The sequence below is a fragment of the Cibotium barometz genome, chromosome 38 (genome assembly GCF_041138505.1).
Source record: "Cibotium barometz isolate CiBa-2024 chromosome 38, ASM4113850v1, whole genome shotgun sequence".
Taxonomy (NCBI): domain Eukaryota; kingdom Viridiplantae; phylum Streptophyta; class Polypodiopsida; order Cyatheales; family Cibotiaceae; genus Cibotium; species Cibotium barometz.
Window position 1 is genome coordinate 34,494,338 of NC_141083.1, and position 15,305 is coordinate 34,509,642.

Consider the following 15,305-nt stretch of genomic DNA (forward strand, 5'->3'; position numbering starts at 1 on the left):
CTCACAGTTGGTATCAGAGCGAATTGGTTAATAAAGATCAACTGAGAAGACAAATATGTCAAAAATTTATGTAGAAACACAAAAAGGTTGTAATTGTGTGATATAATTCATACAATTTGATATTCAAACTGAAATTCGTAATTTGGTAATTGGGTCTTCAGATAGAAGTACCGCAATTATATAGAATCCCTGACTTGCTTGAGGCCTAGACATGATGGTATTTACCTTATAATTCCAAGAGCCACGACTACCCGTATATACCGAGAGTATACTGCAGCTCTTTACTGACAGTATATACGAGTAAATCTAAGACTTGAAATTATAAGCGTTAATGCTATCCAGATGATGAATTCGAATGTGGTTGATATGATTTTCAATTCTGTTTGAGAATTGATGAATTGAATTGGATTCTGATTGAAAATTCTGATTGAAAAATGATGATTTTTGAAATTAGTTGAAATATAAAAATCTGAACAAAACCACAATGAGGATGAATGGGACGAGTCCCAGTGATGATATTCATAACTGGAATGATGATAATGAATTCAACAAATCACTATGAGATTAGTGGGTTGTGCTGTCAAATTGTTAGTATTAACACTTGATCAGTAGATCAAGTTAAGGGATGACAAATTGAGAACTTGCTTGACTGAAATTCCCGTGGAGGAATGTTCAGAAGGAAATTTTTCGGTCTAATGGACCATTATCATGTTAAAGATATGAATGATATGATCTGAATATTAATGATGAGTTCTATATAAGGGATATTTATCCCAGTGTTCTGTTGGGTTGACCAGAATATAAGGAACCCCAAAATAAAATTGGATGTTAAGAAAAAGAGTTGTCCTCTACCTTGCGAGATGAGGACATCTCGCACTTTTTAAGTGGGGTAGAATGTAAGATTCCTCCCCAGCCTTCGAGGTATATAGGAGTAAGAATCTCCCTTTCTGATCTTATAATTATTCCCTCTCTAAAATAAAAGAAAGTTCTGTTTAACAAAGGAAGACCCTTTTCCTAGAATACTTCTCAAGAGTCCCACCTGTTTTAAGGATTCAGAACAATGAGTTCAGAAGTGAGAATCGATGTTTTGGATATCAAGGTTTTGGTCTTCATTCGAGTACGGCCCAAAAGAAGTTCTTTATCTCTTGGGGAGTATATGAAGTTATCCCCCAGATATTGTGAGCCTTATATCTGAATTCAATCAAAGTAGGTGACTTAGCCTACAAGCTTCTTTTATCTCTTCATCTCAAAATTCTTAATGCCTTCTATAGAAAAATGTGTCAAACCCAAATCATGGAAAGACGGTAAAACTTCAGTGGTGGCAAGTTACCGTTGGCTTCTAAGTTACGCTAGCTCCTTCCTTTATATAAGTCGTAACTTTTACTTGTCGCTCACAGTAATCTTACTTCCATCGATCTCCTTTCTTTCTTAATCTCCTTCATGGCTTGGCAACAAGAACTAGTTTTATCCATAATGATTCCTCACCTTCAAGACGCAAGTGAATCTGTGAAGAAGGATTTTATAGAGCAGTATGAGCGCTCACTTTTCCCTCACTTGGGAACTTCTGTAGCGCAAACCAAATGGCGGACCTATCAAAACATAACTAGGGTAACACCCTGGGGTCAGTAGCACTTTCGTAACAATGTCCGCTTAGCCATGGTTATTGAAGCTTTGGGTTTGGGTCCCCGATACTACTGCGTCATGAGATCAAGGCATCCTGGGTTTTCTGAGCGGGTCTTCTCACTGGCGTGTTTTCTTCCTCATGAGAAGATATGCCTTTACCCCGTTTTTGGCTTGCCTCTCAGAGGTCCTTTTGTTAGAACACCTCATACCACTGAGATAGGCGCAGCAATAACCCACAGAATCATTCCCATAGATGAGTTACCTTATACTTGTGCAGCTTGTGAGGACTGCTTTTGTGATCATATGATGGACGGGCTTATGGAAGTGTAAAGAGTTCTTCTATCTTTACTGTATAAGTTCCGAGAATGAATAAAGTTTAAATCTTGTTCTTATTTTGAATCTTGCTCTCTTTAAGACGTTTCTTGGTGGTTAATCTTGATTAAAATTTTTCTCTAAGTCTCATATTCGTGAATCTTGCGAAATTATCACAAGTTGCGAGATGAGGACATCTCACGTTTTTTAAGTGGGGTAGAATGTAAGATTCCTCCCCCACCCCCTTTTTGATGTCTAGTATCTTTCCCTATAATCAATCCCTCTTCCGAAATATAAAGACCTTGTTTCTATCTGTTTTAGCCTAGAGAGAGAAAAATATTCTAGAGAGAGAATATTCAGATTTTGAATATTTTTGGATAGAAAAATATCTCTTCTAATTCAGATGAGTTCCCCTGAAACAGAAATTCAAAAAGAATTTTCCAATGTGCAATTGGAATTAATTGAAAATAGGTATAAAGAACCTTAGCCTAAGGGTCTAGATTTTCAGAAATCTTTAGACTATGGTCCAATTAAGATTCCTATGGACCAATAGCATCAATCCATGTGTAGGGAGGAGATAAATCCAACTTGTAAAAAAGAAAATACCCAAAAATGAGTAAATGCTCACATGAGGTGAAGAGTTGAAAATGTACAAGGTTTATTAGGAAAAAAAACTATGAACAATATTAAAATGATTCCATTATGACACATATGTAAGGAAGGGGAGTTCTTTAAAGGAGGTGCATATTTCACATGCTTGAATGAGTTTTAAACTCATAAAAATTGAGATATTTCATCTCTCCTCTCTCCTCATTCAAGTCTAGTTCCAAAAAGTTAGCTTAACTGACCTAAAAATGGTCAAATATTGACCAAACTGATTTAGAAAATTCTAGAATCAGTTTGTTTGGTTAGGAGCTCAATTTTTCCTATAAATAGAAGCCTCCCCCTTGTTGAAAAATAGTTAGTGTTTATGCATCGTTACTCTACTCCACCTAAACCAAGAACTGTGAATTCATTTAATAATTCACTAGTTTTTGGAGCTTCCCTCTTTCTTCAATCCCCATTAGTGGCTCCATCAACATACTTAACCAATTGATTGGTTGGGGGCCTCTACCGTGAACAAAGAATCAAGCAAGTTGTAAGGTAATTAGTGAATATTGATCTTTCTATAATTTCTCAATGTTTCTCTCTTCTCAACCCCTCTCAAGCTTGAGAAGTTTAATTGGTATGGTTTTTTTTTAAATACTATTGAAGTTTGAATAGTAGTGAAGAGTTACATAAGTTAATAAATGCTATTGAAGTTAATTTTCATTTATGTTTAAATTCTAATGATTTTTATGTAAATTCTCTCTCTCACTCAAGAAATGGTCATACTCATGACCCGTTCTCAATCCAAATCAAGCTTTTCATAAAGCTTTTCCTTAACCCAAGATTAAGCTATGCTTGTTGAGGCCAATTTAATGGCTTTTTTCTATGCTATTAGTTTATGCATATTGATGATTCAATCCACTATAGATTAATGATCCAATTAGAGATCATTTTAATTATTTCCTTAATGATAAGCTTTATCCCTTAGAAAAAAATTGAGATTTATCAGTCATAGCAGCGGAGCTATGGCAAAATTTTTATAAAAATTATGCATAAAATAATTTCATTCAAAGCATAAAAAGAGGACTTCCTACCATATTCTAGGAATTATCATCCTAGATTAATTGAAAGAATTTCATTATAATCATGGAGAAATTGAATTTTAATATCATGCATAAAGGATAATTTTTTTATATCAAAAGTGTTACTTTTATCATTTTTTAATTTTTCATGCATAGAAGTATGCATAAAGGATAATTTTTTTATATCAAAAGTGTTACTTTTATCATATTGGATTTCATGCATAGAGGTATGCATAAAAGTTGAATATTTTATTTTAAAAGTGTTACTTTTAGGATAATTGAATTTCATGCATAGAGGTATGCATAAAAGTTATGGGAAGTGATAAGATATGATAAGATGCATGTGGATGTGGATGTGGATGTATGAATGTGGATGTATGGATGTGAATGTGGATGTGGATGTGGATGTATAAATGTGGATGTATGGATGTGGATGTGGATGTATGAATGTGGATGTATGGATGTGAATGTGGATGTGGATGTGGATGTATGAATGTGGATGTATGGATGTATGAATGTGGATGTATGGATGTGAATGAGGATGTAGATGTGGATGCATGGATGTAAATGTGGATGTGAATGAGGATGTAGATGTGGATGCATGGATGTAAATGTGGATGTGGATGTATGGATGTATGCATGTAGATGTGGATGCATGAATGTGGATGTATGGATGTGAATGAGGATATAGATGTGGATGTATGGATGTGAATGTACTTGTAGATAAAGATGTATATATGTGAATGGGAATGTGGATGTGGATGTATGTATGCATGTGGATGCGGATATGGATGTGTATGTATGAATGTGGATATGGGATGTGGATGTATAAATGAGGATGTGAAAATGGAGATAAGCATGTAGATGTGGATGCATGAATGTGGATGTATGGATGTGAATGAGGATATAGATGTGGATGTATGGATGTGAATGTGCATGTAGATATGGATGTATATATGTGAATGGGAATGTGGATGTGGATGTATGTATGCATGTGGATGTGGATATGGATGTGTATGTATGAATGTGGATATGGGATGTGGAAGTATAAATGAGGATGTGAAAATGGAGATAAGCATGTAGATGTGGATGCATGAATGTGGATGTATGGATGTGAATGAGGATATAGATGTGGATGTATGGATGTGAATGTGCATGTAGATATGGATGTATATATGTGAATGGGAATGTGGATGTGGATGTATGTATGCATGTGGATGTGGATATGGATGTGTATGTATGAATGTGGATATGGGATGTGGATGTATAAATGAGGATGTGAAAATGGAGATAAGCATGTAGATGTGGATGTATGGATGTGAATGTGGATGTGGATGTGGATGTATGAATGTGGATGTATGGATGTGAATGAGGATGTGGATGTGGATGCATGGATGTAAATGTGGATGTGTATGTATGGATGTAGGCATGTAGATGTGGATGCATGAATGTGGATGTATGGATGTGAATGAGGATATAGATGTGGATGTATAGATGTGAATGTGCATGTAGATATGGATGTATAGATGTGAATGAGAATGTGGATGTGGATGTGGATGTATGTATGTATGTATGTGGATGTAGATGTATGAATGAGGACGTGATAATGAATGTATGCATGTGGATGTGGATATGGATGTGTATGTATGAATGCGGATATGGATGTGGATATGGATGTGTATGTATGAATGTGGATATGGGATGTGGATGTATAAATGAGGATGTGAAAATGGAGATAAGCATGTAGATGTGGATGTATGGATGTGAATGTGGATGTGGATGTGGATGTATGGATGTGGATATGGATGTGAATATATGATATGTGATGTGAAGGAATCTGAAGTGAAGAGATGGAAAATGATATGATTCGATGAGTACACATATAAATGAAATGTGGAATAAGTAATGTGGATTGCATGAGGGATAATGTGGAAAAATGAGAGTTAATATAGAAATTGTATTTGTAAACTGTTTGTAAATGCTGTTTGTAAATGGCTGTTTTATGTCAAGAATGCTGGGAAAGCATTTTGACCGTCTTGTGATTAAGGTCGTGGAGACCTAACTGATAAGGTTGCAACTGCTGACGGAGAGTCAATGGAGGACGTCTCGCGTAGCAAGGTCGGCCGAGGTCTTGACCAGCCTCGGTTCGATCAAAATGGTGAGCTTCCGGTACGGTGGATGAGGGACCAAGGAAGCGGCCTATGAGTGAAGCGCTAGGTCACCTGCGAAGGATCCTAGAGGGTGCTGACCATATGGTGCTCGGGCTCTGGGTCGCCCAGGATACCCACGCGTGCGTCGAGGAAGATATTGGAACAAGGAGTAAGAGTTGTTTTCTGGAACCGGGCATGGATCTGGTTGACTGACCTTGCTGGTCCTCAACGGATGAGTCCATGGCTCTTTTATATGGATCTGTTGGTTGATCTTGCTGATCTTCAACGAGAGTCCATCTTGATAAGTGATTATATTGTTGAGTATTATGGGCTAGGAACTATTGAAACGGCCCCTGTGTGGACAGGTGGTGAGCGTTCTAGTTGCCAATGATGCCATAGATACTCTGATGAAGGAATGATGGAAAATTATGAATCAACTGGATAAATTGGGAGATTGTGATCAGTGGTACTATGGTTTCATTAAAGGATTGTTTTAAAGTTAGCTGATGCTAAGAAAAAGGCAATTTTCATATTGGGTGTGTAAGTGGTGTGGCTAGTTTTATGTTTGCATGAAATTCCGGCTAGGGGGCCTTGGAACTCTTTTCCTTGGTACCCGGGACAAAACCTAACCAAATTCCAAATTGGATCCCATCACTACAGTGGTTGGGCGGTTGGCTAACCCATGGGATCGGATGGGGTTAGGCTGGACTGATGGATCCGTAAATCGAGACTCAAACTTTTGTTTTTACGATAGATAAAATAAATCCCGGACAGTAACTGTTCTATGGATAGGAATCAACGGCTGTGCCTCTTGAATGGGGAAAAAAGCGTTGATCCCAATGATCCAAGTGCAAGTTTCTTCCTTAATCTGACCATGTATCTTATAGATGCAATTGGATCAGCTCGATCAGAAATGATCTTGACTACGTTAGAGTAAAAAATTATCCTGGTGGAATCGCCCGTGCTTTCCGGATAAGGGAAGTTTTTCCGGGTCTGGTTTTGGAAAAACCGACGGATTAGTCTTTTGTCCGGATATCCGTGGACGAGGCCCCGAGTGTGGGACCCTGCCTCGCGCTAGAAGTGCTACTTCCGCTGCTAGTACCCCGAATCCGTTGCGCGGTGGGAACAGGGATCTCACATGAGTCCTTAATGCTATTCTACATCCATGTGAGATTGCATATGTACATCTATGGTCTCGAGGATGAAACCTCTTGGGTAGAGATGTTTTATAACAAATCTTAAATAACGTCAAGTCAAGTTGGGCACAAGGCTAAGACTACAAGGAACTCATTGGGTAAATTGGGTGGGGGCTGCAAAAATTAGAGAAGCCAAAATCGAGCGAGGGTAAAACAAAGAGCAATGAATGCCATTCTAAATCTATGTTTTCTACAAATATTTATTGTTTAGTTTAGTTGCATTTGTCTAACTATCCATGCTACTTTATTATAAAATTCTGGCTATCTATGTCTCAAATGACATTTGCATCACCAAACCCCCTCTTTCTTCTAATTTAAGTCTCCCTTGTATACTACTTTAACAACTCCCATGATTGAATACTAGCCTCCTCCAAACAACATTTGTTAAATCAGTCACTTTTTTTCTATTATTTTACCTATATGTCCATCCAAACTTTTCTTTGACATCATCTTCAACTAAGGGCAAGATCCCAAGTGTTTTCCTTCCATGAAGGCTTTATAGTGAGCACTTTGCAAAGCTACCATGCTCAGATAGAGCTCCAAAGAGAACTTGAAAGAGCCGTAGAGCACTGCCGGCAGCGAAAAACATTTTTCCCAACTAGTGAAAAAACCTACATGACATAATCTTAACTGGGATTTTGAATATCCTACAAATTCAAAAAGACACTCAAATATTATAACCAATTTTTCAAAAGTATATTGTCAGTATTCGATCAAGACTCGGGACTTGCGTGGTTCCAAACCACCTAGTCGGCTCCAAAGGAGACGCGAATAATACAACTATGCCCAACATGATAAGCCAACGCTAGCGCATTATTGCACCACTGATTTTCCTAAGCTAAGGGGGTTAGTCGTGATAGCATAGAAGTTAGCTCCTACATCTGATGAGATTCCTGATGTGGCTCCTAATTCTATTTCTAGATAGGAGTCACGCCCGGACATGAATGACATTGGACCCAGATTCCAGTTTTAGAAGACATATCAAGATAGAAATAACTAACACAACCTAGAAATCAAATAGAATTGCACAGTACAGCGAATGGAGAATTACACCAACAATAATTATATCATTAGAGTGAAAGCCTAGCACCACGTACAACGCAATAGTCCCCATAGTTCACACTCTCCACTCTCCTCTCCCTCCCATCTCTTGAATAGTTTCCCTTTTCCCTTTTACAACGCAATAGTCCCCATAGTTCACACTGTCCACTCTCCTCTCCCTCCCATCTCTTGGATAGTTTCCCTTTTGCCTTTTACATCTGCCCGAGTACTACCCGTTGGCAAGATTCAGTTGCAAGGTTGTTACAAGAAAGTTGTTGCCCAACAGATATACTAGACGGCAAAACTGGCTATACTAGGCAGCAAAACTGGCGAGCGATAAGGCTGGGGGTTGACAGTTGGATGACCCCAAACATAATATAAATTTTGATCTTTTCTTATAAATCATCAATGTTAAGGACAATGGCATGGAAGACTCACCCGATATAAGATCTTCCATTTATAATGCTATAGCCGTTCTCTTTAAAGATAGAAGTATGCATACCCTCGCTACCGCTGTAGAGGTAGGTATTCCCATTCTCCATGAAAGTATCCTTTTTATACTCTTTATAAATTTACAAGGTAAACCCTAAGCCATACATATAATATGCCGTATAAGAAACTAATAAATTTATACTCTTTATAAATTTACAAGGTAAACCCTAAGCCATACATATAATATGCCGTATAAGAAACTAATAAAAATAGCAACTCAACTTAAGATAGCATTGACCATGAGCTTAAGGGTAATCGGACCCCAAGCAAAGCCATCAAGACTTTCCCACAAAGAAGCCCCCGTACCCCACCAACCAACTAAGAAATATTTGGGTGCCTCTTTGTTAATTGATGGGGGCATGTGAAATAATTAGTAAACAAAGACACAAAACAGAAAATAGAACTACTAGCAAGCATGCCATACAAAGACACACAAAATAGAAAAGAACTAGTAAGCATAATTTTGAAAAGACAAAACCACTCACATGAGAGAGAGAGAGAGAGAGAGAGAGAGAGAGAACTTTTTGAAGAGGAGTGGAGGGACAGCCCTATTAGATGTGAGATTACACATGGTCACTAGGAGATGGCCTTTATTTTGCAAGATATGTGTGTATCTCAAGAGCCATGGGTGGTAATGGCTAAGGCCCTCATCGAGGAGGTCGCACTTGTGCATAGTAATACCAGGATTAAATGTACATGGTGGGATGTAGTGAATGTTTCCCAACAGGTTCAAGTGGTGGCTTCACCTCTCCTTTGTCAGTTGATTAACTCATGGAAGGAGGTGTTGGCACACACTAAATTAAAGCCTTCAGATTAGTAGTTGTAGTTGAATTCTATGGAAGGTGAGGTGTTTACTACTTCACAACTTCTAGAGTGGCCTGACAAACTTATTGAGCGGCCAAAATTCAATAGAATGGATTGATTGGGACTAGTGAGAATTATGGATGCTTTATTTCCATCATGTAGAGGCCACTTATTGTCTTTTCGAAAATCCATCAATATTATTCAAGTTCCATGTGGATATGTACAGTTATGGGGGAGAAGGTGAGGGCAAGCCTTACACCGTTTGGTGATATTCCTTAGTTGGAGGATCAACAACCTTGCTTAGATTGGGCATTTAGAAAGCCTTATGATATTTTCCACCAATGTACAACAAATCAAGTGTACCATATGATGGTGAAAGATAAGTGATGGATCATTGAGAAGGCTAATAGAGTATGGAACATTAGGAAAATTAGGGCCTAGTGGAAGGAAGTAATCTTACAGGGTTGGTGGTCTAAGATTCCATATAAAGGGAAGCTGTTTCTATGGCGAATGCTAGTTGGAGGCCTACCATTGGGGACCGGTTGTGAAAGCGACGGATTGCCTCTGGTGATTGTGTGTTTTGTACTACATGCTTGGAAATATGCCCGGATCTTTTCATTTCATGTTCGGTGAAGGTGTGGGATTACCTTTCTCATGTGTGGATTCCATTAATAGATAGGCCCATAAATATTAAAGAGTGGATTTTTGGCAAGATTTTGAATGGGCTGGATACCCCAGGACATTCAGTTGTCTTTCATTTTTTTAGGTGGACAGGTTTGTGGCATCTCTAGTTAACTAGGAATGCCTTTATACTTGATGCAAGTGGGTATTAAGCTCACATAGGTCGCATAAAAGGGCTACTATTGTGGAAATTCTCTTCCTTGCGGTTAGCTCATTTGGTGGAGAATGACACAACTATATATTGGATGAGGGTACTCTGAGCTACACCTGTGGTTCAAAGTAATTAGTGAGGGAAAGCTAGTACATCACATGGTGTGGCCATGTGGCCATTTGTAAAGTAGTTTTGGTAATATATCTTCTAATATGAAAAAAAAAGAGGACTTATTGAGTTTAACCTTATTATATAACAAGGACTGAAATCAATGTACTATATACTAGTTATGCATCATTTTCTTCTATCCTCCAAGAAGATAAAATTATAAACATCTATTCAAAGAAAATGACAAACATGCAAAACTAGTGAAGAAAATGAACAGTAATATCATTTACCTTGCACTCTCTCAATAAATGTGTCAATTAGTTTTATCTCCTTTAATCCATGATGCTATTACCTCAAAAAAGTTAAACACATCTAACCTCAGTCCCTCGATAGACACTCTCATCAACGAATCAACATTCTTTATAAACAAGCAATTTCTCAATTTATTCTTTATAAGATTCTGAGTACTAAATCCCTTTTGCAACTTGTAGTGCTACAACATTGTAGTAATTCAATCCCAGCTTGTAATGTGTCAAATATGAACGTACAGAAGTAAGCATAATCAAATGACTTGGATACTTAATCTTTTTTGTAGGTTGTCGAATATGTCTTTTGTTCAATAAACTTTTTTTGGCATGCATGGTTTCACACAAAATATGTCTAATATCTTAGAGAGACTCTTAGTTTTGAGTAAAGTGTTTCAGAGCTCTTTTGTAGACATCTCATTAGTTACAGGATTTATTGAGTTGGAGATTCAAGCAATTAAGCTTTACTTCATTAAATGTCTTGAGGGTGACATCAATGCATCAACACATGGTGCCTTAGGATATCAAATAATTCTAAGCTATGAATCCCTCTGAAGGTCAACTACATGCTTTGCAGGAATCTTTACGAGGTAGCGTGTATAGAAGCATCCATATTTCTTGGGACTTTGCTAGTGTGGATTTAGATAGATGTTTAGATTTTTAAAGAAGTTTTGCAAGATCTGTTATTCAAAATTTGATGGAAAGATTTTTTGATAATGGGAGTATCTTTCCATCTGGTGTAGAACAAAAAGATTTTGGTAATATTGAGATTGAAACACTAATATCATTTTATGGAGAAAAGAAGGTTTTAGCAAGTGGTGAAGAGTTTATACAGAAACATTGAGAACAAAGAAAGAATATCAGTATTTCAAGTTGCAAGCTCCGTATGAGTGGAAGGAACGAAGTTTACGATATACTTGGAGTGCCATCGGAAGAAACAACAAAATGAGACATAAGTATCCCATGCTAATACTCTCGGGTTGCCAAGAATTCTCATCTTAGATAAACCTTTCCATTTGATGAGATATTCTATGTAAGCCTTATGCTTGATTAATGTATAAACAATCGATACATATGATGCACAAACCATCAGTTCATATGCAGTACATGATGGATGGTTTCAAGATGAGGGTGCCTAGTTTTGGGTCAGTGAGTACCCTCAGTTTAGCCTGAAAACATGCATTTTTCCACTAAGAATACCGAATCTCTCCAAGTTAACCTAAGAATTTTACTTCAGGGTCTTCTAATGAAACATCACATGCAAAGTTGGGCACCTGAAAATATAATCTGATCGAAAATCCAATTTTTCTAAGGGCTCATTTATGTGGGCACAAAATCTAGGCATATGTCCTATCTCGAGTTTGCACAAGTGGACTATATGCATTTGTATTGCCCATATCTTTTACACCTTGATTCATATGACCATGAAACTTTGTACATAATTAATTGATATAACATAGAGAATAACTTGATTTTTTGAACATTTATTTGAGCTTAAATGCCCAAAAAATTTTAAAAAACACTATTTTATGCTCCCATCATATCTACCACTTACAAGGTTAATTTTGTAACCAAAACATGGGGAAAGATCAACATATTATGGATCTAAGGTAAAATTACAATTCTGATGGTTGAATTTTTTATAGATATCATTTGTAAAATTTGTTATGACTGTTAGAAGCTCAGTAACTCATTTTTAATTTAATCATAAAAAAATAAAATTAAACATCTAAAGATAAAAACTATAAGGATTGAAGTACTTATTACCATGAATCTATGGAAAAAAAATTGACTCAATCTGAGGAAGGGAAGCTCCATTTTCAATCATCACAAGTAAAAAATTTAATTTTGTGTCCACTCTTTTCTGTTAAGTCTAAAAACAAGCTTAGTTAGCTTTGGAAATCCAAGGTTGGTTATTTTCAAGCCTAGAGATGATGCCATGTGTGAGCCTTGGGGTGGGAATACATCTTACATGTACATGCCAACTTGTGTCCACATTAGCTTGGAGAGGATCCAAATAAGTACTAAGCCACCTTACCTTGCCACCTCCAATGTCCATGTTAGCTTGGTCAAGCTAGTTGACTTTCTGCCTCATCATCCATGTCAAATTATTTTTCCACCTTTGTATGCCACCTCACATATGGTGACATGGCATGCAACTGAGGCTATGTCATACACACGTCCACATCATCCATATACATGCCAACCCATGCATCCCATGTGGAATTGCCATGTTAGCTCACATAGTGTCACATGGCACTCGCGTTGCCACATAGCATGCGTGATGCCACATCATCACCTCCTTCTCCCATGGCTACATACATACATACATCCTTATTATGTAGTATTAAAATGATATTTTTTTAATCTAGCTACCTAATGGTTGATTTTATTTCATGCATGAAAAAACCCAATATGAAATTTAAAAAATATTTGTTTAATTTTTAATTTTAAATTAAAAATATAATTAAAAAAATTAAAATTTTAATAACATAATTAAAAAATTAATTTTAATAAATAATACTTTTACATTTTTATTTCATTAAAATTCAAAAATCTCTTATCACCATCCAAATATGTATTTACACTATAGACGTATATATGTATATATATTATTAAGTAAGAAAAAAGAATATTTATTTAATATAAATATAGAGCTTGTAAAAAATTAAATAATTGATGTGTTAATATAATAATGGTTTATTTTATTTTATAAGAAGCTTTATGCACCTTGTTTTTATAATATAATTTATAATTTTTTAAATTAGACTAATAATATCCAAATGTTTATCTATTTATCTTAATGCAATCCTATTTAGATGGAATGCAATCTTGCACCCAAATGAAATCTTAAGTGGATAAATTATTTTTCCTATATAACAACACCAGAAGGATTATCTCTTCAACTCACAACTTAGTTTGAGCCCTCTCTAGTAGCTTCCTTTGAGAATGGGTTCTCAAAGTCGTAGGAGCCGAAAGTGTGATAGGACTAGAGCCCCCCCCTCCCCGCCCAAGAGGCTCTTGAGGAGGAGTGAAAAAGGATAGCTCATGAGTGAAAGAGGGAGTGGAGAGCACACCAACATACTGCTGGCAAGCACATCCCTCCCCCTCCTCTTTCCATATGCTCTAATTTAGATAGTCCGCATGAACCCCCACACGAACCACCCCCTCCTCCTCCACAAGACACCTCTCTCTCCCCTTCTCCTCCACAAGAACCCACCCCTCCTCCCCAAAGTGTGCAAAGTGTGGATAGGAAAGAGCTATCAAAGTCCTCAATGCATCGTCTTCTTAACGTGACCTTTGAAGCCTATTTCAAGGATCTCACTCCTTCATCATAGTTGTCTGTGTGCTCAATTCTTTGATCGAGAATCCCAACATGGTGGAGTATAGGTTGTTACCTTTTATTGGAGGTCAAAGAGCGAGAAGAGCTAGCATGGCAGTGCTTAAAACAAGTGTGCATCAATCCTATGCAGTTTTCAAGAAGAGGACTAGTGCCGATGCTTTGGCTACTTGAAGGGCTATTGTGGCGGCTATAAGTAGCTCCCAAATGGGGGGGGCTTTGCTTTGTCTTTTTAATATTGTCGATCACAAAGAGCAGTAAATATATAACCTTTTCATTTTCATAAGGAAAATCAAAAGAACTTTGAACAATTCTTATTCTGCGTTGGGATGCAGGGATAGATTCATTTCCTCCTTGAGGAACTATACAAACTATGATGTAGGCTACTGCTCTGCCTGTCAGGGTAGTCCCGGGAGGGTAAGGTGAGTGCCACATCTCGCATTCTTTCCATAGCACCACACACACTTAGAGTTGGCTCTAGTAAAAGGCAAAGTTTGGATGCCAATGATGCTAGAGCATTAAGGGCGAGTAGTGGTCATGCACCTAGGCATGATCGCTAGTTAAGATAAAGCCAGTGGAGAGATGAAGCATCACCTGGCTGGAGCCTTTGGTAGTTTCTATTGGTGAATCATTGTTAAAGCAGGAGGGCAATGACTCATGTAAGAGGTTCTCAAGGGCAAGAGATTGAAGAGGGCAAATGTGAAACAAAGAGCGAAAGGACAAGAGAGAAAGAGTGGGGAGAGGGCAAGAGAGGGGAGAATAGTTGGTCAAATGTAATGTATGAAAAAAGTGTGTCTCAGCAATACCCGAGCCGGTTTAAAAACCCAAATGGCCCTCTCAACTCAAAGGTAAAAGGAACAAAGATCAGTTATTTTATAAATCATAAGAAATAGTGTTAAAGTTTAAAAAATAGTGTTTTTTTCTTTGAATTTCTCCTTAAGGAGTATGAGAAAAGGAAATGTGTATGTTTTTTTTAAATAAAAAATTCACACACTACACTTTCAATGCTTAAAATACTTATCTAGAATAAACTTATTACACTACTTTTTAAATGCTATTTATTTAAACAATACTTATGAATAATCGATCATAAAAGTTTTTAGCAACACTTAATGCAAAACTTTGATTAAAACTACTCATGAAATGTATAACTTGATTAAACTAGAAATTCTTTAGTATAACCAAATTGAAATTAAAATTTTGACTTGAAAATAAAATATAAATATTTAAAATAAAATAACTCAAGTCTTTTATATAAAGTGGAATTCTACAATTAGTTGTCATCCTTCTTCCATATCTATGATGGCACCATGTTCCACCCACACCCATAGAGTTGCATATGCTTCAACCATAAATTTACGAAACCCAATTTGATCTTGTGTGATTATATTTTGTACGTTTGTCAGTGCAGTGTTCATCTGATGTTCACGGC